Source organism: Eulemur rufifrons, chromosome 28 (assembly GCF_041146395.1).
Source record: "Eulemur rufifrons isolate Redbay chromosome 28, OSU_ERuf_1, whole genome shotgun sequence".
In the NCBI taxonomy this organism is placed as follows: Eukaryota; Metazoa; Chordata; class Mammalia; order Primates; family Lemuridae; genus Eulemur; species Eulemur rufifrons.
The window spans coordinates 39746215-39754737 of NC_091010.1; the positions used below are offsets into that span (position 1 = coordinate 39746215).

At 38.6% G+C, this 8523-nt stretch overlaps 1 pseudogene; it reads left to right on the top strand.

The window, feature by feature from the left end:
• The first annotated feature begins 1593 nt into the window (after positions 1 to 1593).
• Positions 1594 to 4519, top strand: LOC138376139 (histone-lysine N-methyltransferase SETMAR-like; annotated as a pseudogene).
• Positions 4520 to 8523: the final 4004 nt, after the last annotated feature.

Consider the following 8523-nt stretch of genomic DNA (forward strand, 5'->3'; position numbering starts at 1 on the left):
AAGGAATCTTTTGTTTTCCATCTTAATTTCATCATTGACCCAAGGACTGTTCAGCAGCAGATTGTTTAATTTCTATGACTTTGTATAGATTTGAGTGTTTCTCTTGCAATTAATTTTTAGTTTTATTCCAACATGGTCTGAGAAGATATATGGTATGATTCCATTTTTTTTTTTAATTTGCTGAGACTTGTTTTGTGTCCTAAGATGTGATCAATCTTGGAGAATGTCCCATGTGCTGAGAAGAATGTAAATTCAATAGCTTTGGGTAGAATGTTCTGTAAATGTCTGTTAGGTCCATTTGCTCTAGAATCTCATTTAGGTCTGGTGTTTTTTTAATTGATTTTCTGTTTCAATGATATGTATAGCTCTGTCAGTGGGGTGTTGAAGTCCCCAGCAATTATAGTGCTACTGTTTATTTCTTTGCTTAGATCTAGTAGAATTTGTTTTATGAATCTGGGAACTCCTGTGCTGGTGCATATGTATTTAGGATTATTATGTCTTTTTGTTGAATTTCTCCCTTTTCCATTATATAATGGCCATCTTTATCTTTTTTTTACCTCTGTTGATTTAAATTCTATTTTATCTGATATGATAATGGCTATACCGGCTCACTTTTGCACATTTGCATGGAATATATTTTTTCTATCCCTTTACCTTGAGTCTGTGCAAGTCCTTTATTGATACGTGGGAAGTCTCTAGATGGTGTTTTTGTGACCTAACCTGGAAATTCTTTAAGTTATGTTATCTTTTCCTTCACTCTGAATGTCCCCTGTCACTTCTCCAATGATTAATAATGCTCCTCCCATGAATGCCCATTCACAGGTGGGAATCTTCCTCAACTTTTGATCTTCTCCTTGAAAGCAGTGAGTAGGGTTGCTTCTAGTCCTCCATCTTGCCCCTCAAGCCCCTCTTCCTTTCTCTCTTTCTTTTTTTTCCTTTGAAGTGGCAGGCTCATTCACTTCACTTATTCTTGAGGAAATACCTGCTAAATACTTAAGTCTGACTAACCATGGTTTGTCTGTCAGTCTTTTTGTTGTCCAAGAAGAGAAAATGGTATTCGAAATGTGGAAATATGGCTAGTTTAACTTGGAATGGAAATGTGGCTATTTTAACTTGCAATTAAAACATGGAAATGTGGCTAGTTTAACTTGCAATTAAAACAATTGCCCACATTATTACTTTTGAGACACTGCCATATTTTTACTGCAGAAATGCTTCATGGATATACTTTGAATTCCATCCCATAGGATATTAAAAATATGTGAACTCACAGGTCAAGATTTATTAAATTATTAATTTTTACTACTTCGTCAAAGACATTCTTGAGTGAAATGGTATTCTTTTTACTGCAAATACATGGCAATGAAGAATATGATGACTGTTAATACTGTATGGTGCCTCTGTCTCTGATTTGATTTTTTGTGCTAGGATGTAGCAATTTTATCTACCATTGCTTTCACACCATCACTGTGAATATCAACACTGTAAAAAAGGCAAATAACTTTTTAGCATTATTTTGAAAACTGTTTTGACCTCATAGATTCCTTTGAAAGAGGTTGGGGAGTCCCCAGACAACTATGTCTCACACGAGAAATGCCGTTCCAAATTCTTATTCTCATGGCCAGTTTTGGTTTGAGAATGGTATGTGACAACCCTGTCTAGTGAGACCTGAGGGAAACAAGCCCTGTGTGGGCTTCTGAGCAGGGAGGGAAGTGAGCATCCTCTTTCTGCCCTGGGTTCTAGGTATTGTCATATCTGATTTTGACTTCCGGGAATGTTAGAGCTATCTTGTGACCACAAAAGGAATCAACTATAAGATAAAGTAAATGCAAAAGGTGTTAGAGAAAAGACAAAAATAATCTAGTGATATTGCCAAGCCACTGACCAAACATACTTGGGATTCTCTTTTTCCTCTGTATTTAACAAGATAATAAATGTCTTTCCTTTTTAAGAGAATTTGAAATGAAGTTTTCTTTTATTTGAATATATAATAATAAATTAATTTGAATAAGTGTTGATGTGTAAGTAGTATGGAGCTTATAGCAAGATTAAGGTGCCCCACAGAGAACAGTGTGAGGTAAGATGCTGAGGGATACACAGTGGAGTAGAATAAAGATCAAGGAATCTAAGCATTTGCTTAACTCTGGTGTTGGGGGATCAGCAATTCCTTAGAGAAGAAAATGGAGACTGAGATCAGATACACTTTTATGTGCTTTATAGTTTTCCAGAGGCATGTAATTTTTTAAACTATAAATAGCTTTCATTATGGAGTGTGACTCATTAATACTCAATAATCCTATTGTCACTTCTAAAAGACACTCCACAAAAGCATTTCTGTGGACATACTGATTTATATATAGATGCTAGGCCAGGGGCTCAAGTAAACAAAGTTTAAAAATATACTTTCTTCCTTGAAAGATTCTGTCTGGGATTGCAATGTAATGGTAATACTGAAAAGTGAATTCTTCAGCATACAGGTTATAAGACCATAGAGTTACCAGGGATAGGAGGAAGATGCTTTGGTGTTTCGTACAAAGACAATAGATTTGGGGTGTGGTCACATTGCCCAGAATAAGTGAGTCTGATGGGTTGCAGAAAGAATTAACCCCTTAGCATTCAAAAGGAACTGTGCATAAGAAGGGGGCACCAATGCCCTAAGTATTAAAAAGGTATTTCTTCCTCCTTTCCAGTTACATAATTATATTAGTCAGAATATGAAACATTTGGCTTCCATAATAAATAAACTCCCACAGGCTCAGTAATTTAGAACCAAAAACTCATGTAAAGTTTATTGCAGGTTAGGGGCACTCTCCTCCGCCTATTTAGAAGGTTTATTCTATCTTGTAGATCACTATCATAAAATATAACCTCCGCATTTATTGCCAAAGGAGATGAAGAAACCCTAAAGGTGGCACACTGGCTTTAAAACACTTGGCCTAGAAGATATTTATTAGGTTGGGGCAAAAGTAATTGTGGTTTTTGCATTTTGAATTCACCATTTGATATTGGAATACATTCTTAAATAAGTGTGGTTATATTATACATCATTTTAATGTGCATTTCTTGCTTTGTGTTTTTTTGCTAATTACTTATTACTTACTGTTTACTTTTTATTTATTTTAGACTATGGAAATGATGTTAGACAGAAAGCAAATTCGAGCAATTTTCTTATTTGAGTTCAAAATGGGTCATAAGGCGGCAGAGACAACTTGCAACATCAACAATGCATTTGGAGGCCGGGCGCGGTGGCTCACGCCTGTAATCCTAGCACTCTGGGAGGCCGAGGCGGGTAGATTGCTCAAGGTCAGGAGTTCGAGACCAGCCTGAGCGAGACCCCGTCTCTACTAAAAATAGAACGACATTATATGGACAACTAAAAATCTATATAGAAAAAATTAGCCGGGCATAGTGGCGCATGCCTGTAGTCCCAGCTACTCGGGAGGCTGAGGCAGTAGGATCGCTTAAGCCGAGGAGTCTGAGGTTGCTGTGAGCTAAGCTGACGCCACGGCACTCACTCTAGCCTGGGCAACAAAGTGAGACTCTGTCTCAACGAAAAAAAAAAAAAAAAAAAAAAAAAACAATGCATTTGGCCCAGGTACTGCTAACAAACATATAGTGCAGTGATGGTTCAAGAAGTTTTGCAAAGGAGATGAGAGCCTTGAAGATGAGGAGTGCAGTGGCTGGCAATTGGAAGTTGACAACGACCAGTTGAGAGCCATGATCAAAGCTGATCCTCTTACAATTACACAAGAAGTTGTCAAAGAACTCAACGTCAACCATTCTATGGTCATTCAGCATTTAAAGCAAATTGGAAAGGTAAAAAACCTTAACAAGTGGGTGCCTCATGAGCTCACCGAAAATAAAAAAAAAAAAAAATTTGTCATTTTGAAGTGTTGTTTTCTCTTCTTGTATGCAGCAACAATGAACTATTTCTTGATCAGATTGTGATGTATGATGAAAAGTGGACTTTGTAGGACAACTGGCAATGATCAACTCAGTGGTTGGACCAAGAAGAAGCTCCAAAGCACTTCCCAAAGCCAAACTTGCACCAAAAAAAGGTCATGGTCACTGTTTGGTGGTCTGATGCTGGTCTGATCCACTACAGCTTTCTGAATCCTGGGGAAACCATTACATCTGAGAAGTATGCTCAGCAAATCAATGAGATGCACCAAAACTGCAGCACCTGCAGCTGGCTTTGTTTAACAGAAAGGGCCCAATTCTCTCCATGACAACTCCTGACCCTATGTCGCACAGCCAATGCTTTAAAAGTTGAAGTAATTGGGCTATGAAGTTTTGGCTCATCCGTTGTATTCACCTGACCTCTTGCCAACTGACTATCACTTCTTCAAGCATCTTAACAACTTTTTGCAAGGAAAATGCTTCCACAACCAGCAGGATGCAGAAAATGCTTTCCAAGTGTTTGTCAAATCCCGAAGCACACATTTACGTTACAGGAATAAACAAACTTATTTCTCATTGGCAAAAATGTGTTGATTGTAATGATTTCTATTTTGATTAATAATGATGTGTTTGAGCCTAATTATAATGATGTAAAATTCATGGTCTGAAACCACAATAACTTTTGCACAAACTTAATATATCACTTTCTCTTTTATTTGACTGGCTAGAACTAGTATAGGATCCTGCCTTACTGTAAGATAACTGGGAATTCTCATCTGCCCAGAAAGGAGAGCAAAAGAGAATATTTTGGAGCACAAGTAATCCTTACTGCATGGAATAGTATAAAATGATGGCCATGAATGAGCTACAGCTTCAGCATCAACCAAAAGAATTTCACAAATATTATATTGAGTAAAAGAAGCAAGTCTCAAAAGAAAAAAAAATATATATGTTTTCACTTGTGTAAAGGTCAAAAATATGCAACACAAAACTAGGTGTTTTTTTTAGGGATCATGTTAGTCTGTTCCTGCTGCTATAACAAAATAATTTAGACTGGGTAATTTACAAATAACAGAATTTATTCCTCACAGTTCTGGAGGAAGTGAAGTCCAAGATCAAGGCACCAGCAAATTCTGTGTCTGGTAAGGGCTCATTGTCTGCTTCCTAGATGGCACCTTCTAGCTGTGTCTTCATATGACAGAAAGGGCTGGGGAGCTTCCCTGGGCCTCTTTTAGAAGGGCACTCATCCCATTCATTAGAGGAGAGCTCTCCCTCATGACCTAATGACTTTTTAAAGCTCTTACCTCATAATGCTATTGCACTGGAGATTAAGTTTCAACATGAATTTTTTTGGGGGGGCGGTGGTGGTACACACTAAAAGGCTATAGTAAGGATATATGTGTAGGTAGTAAAATGACAAAGAGAAGGAGGAAATGATTATTGCAAAAGTCAGCACAGTGGATTTTTCTGAGATCCGTGAAATTTAGCATACAGTTAGGGAGGAGCTTCTAACATACCATTGATGTTTTCATTTTTAACCTGAGTAGAGCATAAACTGGCAATTAGTTTTTGTTTTTATGTAAGCTATACATACATGTTATATATACTGATCTCTCTATGTGATACGTTTCCATTTTTTAATAAAAAAATGGTGAAATCTGCTATTGGCACAGGGAGGAGAAATGGTGGTAATATGGTACATGTGCCACGTAGAGACTGACACTACAAAGTGGACCTTTCCAGCTATTAAGGTAAAAAAATTGGCAGAAATTTGGGGAAAAGGTATGTTTATGGATACATGTAATGTTTTTTAGGGTTCTCTATGACCTGCGTCTTAGGAAATCCAAGCTTAGTGGTGAGTAGTCCTGAATATACGTGAGCCAGAGCAGAGAACATACTCCAATATTTATGGAGAAGAAAAGATAATTTACAGGTTTTAAGGAAGCAGTATATTTTGTGTTTTTAGTGGGATGGAGCATTCTTAACAAACACTGTTGCAGATATATTAAATTGATTATTTTTTCCAGTTATACTTGCTAAAGTAGCAAATTTATGTTGGATTTTCAACCAAGATTCTCCAGAATAATTAATCAGAGTTTGCCAGCAATTCAATTGAGGATTGGAAGGGTTCCCAATGGCTTTTCTCTTACACTTTTCTGCAGGGAAAGGAAATATGAACAATCTTCCCTGAGTGGTAGAAGGTGCCAAGGACAAAACAGAACTTCCCAGATGCCAGACGCCTGTCTCGTTTGCTGCTTCCCTTTCTTCCAACTGAGCACAGGTCTAAGATCCTTTTCCAAAGGGCTTGATGTTTTGTCTCTTTCCTCCAGCTGCATAGACAGAGTGGGTAAGAGGATGCTAGATAGTTCAGAAGATGGGAAATGGCTGGGTAATCTCTATTTTAAAACCTGAAACTATTCTAATATATGTCCTTTACAGGTGATATTGCATCCTTAAAGCAACTATTTTTCATTTGTTTAAAAACAATGTAGAACTTTTAATACTGATATTTGTGTTGGAGGAGTGAGAGTACTATTATAAAGAAAGTGACCAGATTTTATACGTAAGACTCTTATGGGTCAGAGATCTGCTTCGTGAGTCCCACAGAATATTACCCATGGGTCTTTGAAGCTAGAGAACAAATCCCAAATTCTTGAAAGACTGTTTTGAACTGGAAATACATGATAGGCCATTTTAAGGCATGTACATGAAAATATACTGGTTTGTGGACCCTGAAACAATTTCATGAAATTCTTCAATACTGAACTAATTTAGATGCTAAAACACTTCTATGCTCAATGGTGGGCAATTGATTCTCAGTAAAAATTGGTTGCTGCTTTGGAAACAAAGGAGTAGAGCCCTTTTTTCTTTTTCTCATAAAGAGTTGAGTTGGCAAATGAGTGAAAGGCATGTTCAGATGTGAGTTATATCACTCACGTCATCGTGGAATCCCCTAGCCAGAGGGCCCCATGGGTGGATCACTTACATAGTAATCAACTTGGGGAGGCGGACTGGGTGATTGTTAGAAAGTCCTGGACCCAACCCTGCCTGGCTGCATCAGGCTCACTGAGAGTAGAGGCCAGAAACCTGCATTTTGACAAACTCTCCAGAGAATTCTGATACAACTGCCATAGAGCATCTCCTAGTCCAACCCCTCACTTGCAGGTCAGAAGATAGCAGCCATCAATCTAATTCAAAGTAATAAACATTGAGCACATACTACCTACAAGGCACAAACCTGAGTAAATTATATCCCTAGCCCTGTAAAGCATCATTATGAGCCTTTAATGTGCTACGTGCTTTTCTAGCAAATTGAACAAAGCACAGTGGGGTAAAAGGTTATTTCTGCAGTGTGGGGAAAAGAGAATGAAGGGAGTACAAAGTACGAGTTAACAAAAGATCTCAAAGAGGAGGTAACAATTGACACGGACCTCAGGTTATGTGTTCCGAGTGGGGTGCCACGTATTTTCTGGATGGATAGCCTGTGTGGGTACGTGGGTATCCATGTTTGGATAACATTGATAGATTAGTCTTTTCAGAATATAAGGTCGTATATGTCAAACTTGATATTAAATGCTCTCTGTCATTTGTTCTTTATGACCAGCCTGCCAGCTGGTATTGTTGTCCCCATTTTACAGATGAGGCAATGTCAGAGAGGTTAAGGGACTTGCTCAGGATCACATAGCTAGTCCATTGCAGAGGAGAGATGGAAATTTAATAATGGAATTAGAATGGTGAGGTGAATTATAAAATTTTGAAAAACATGCTGAGGATGAAAGAGAATTTACTAAGTTTGAGTGAAATATCTGCCACACAACTCTGTTATGTTTTATTTTCATGAAGTGGTTTTGGCTGGGAGCTTCACAGCACGTACACACAGCATGCAACTCACTGGAGTCTCAAGACTGCACACCCTTTGTGGACAACAAACTTCTCATTCTGACCAGAAAAGACTCTTTTGTTGCCCCTCAATCTAGTTTAAAATGTCAGCCAGTCAGTTGATTTCTATATTCTAAACTTCTATTAAAATATTTCCACTTATCCTCCTTCATTCGCCAGACTTGGAAAATCGGCTGCCCGAGGAAAGGGGTGGAGTGTTTAAGGAAGGATGTTGTCCGTCCTCTCCAACTGCCTCCCTGATGATAGATGGAGGAAATGGACTTTCTCTCTCTGATCGCCAGCTTGGTGGCAATTCCAAGTTCACTGTCCCCTTTAACATGGGAAGGCAGTTCCAAGTTCACCTACCCCCATCCATAGAAGACTCAAGTGTTCTTTTCACACTAAGTGGTGGGAATGCAGGCTGCCCTTGGGGGGGTTCCATTTCAGCTCCACCCTCTGTCTTCTGCTACCGTCTTACCCTGGCAGCATCAAAGAATCAGGTGCTACGCAAGTTCAGTGACTCAGCAGCCTTTAGGCCAGTGACCACTGACCTGCCTGGTGGGGGAAAGATTTCAGCACATTTTTTGAGGGAAAAAGGAGTACGAGGTCCAGAGCATCTGTGTCTCCCCCGGGGGGAGAAAGATGAAGGTATAGTGTGTTAGTTGGGTTGCTATAGCAAAGTGCCACAGACTGCGTGGCTTAAACAATAGAAATTTATTTCCTCATGGTCCTGAAAGCTAAAAA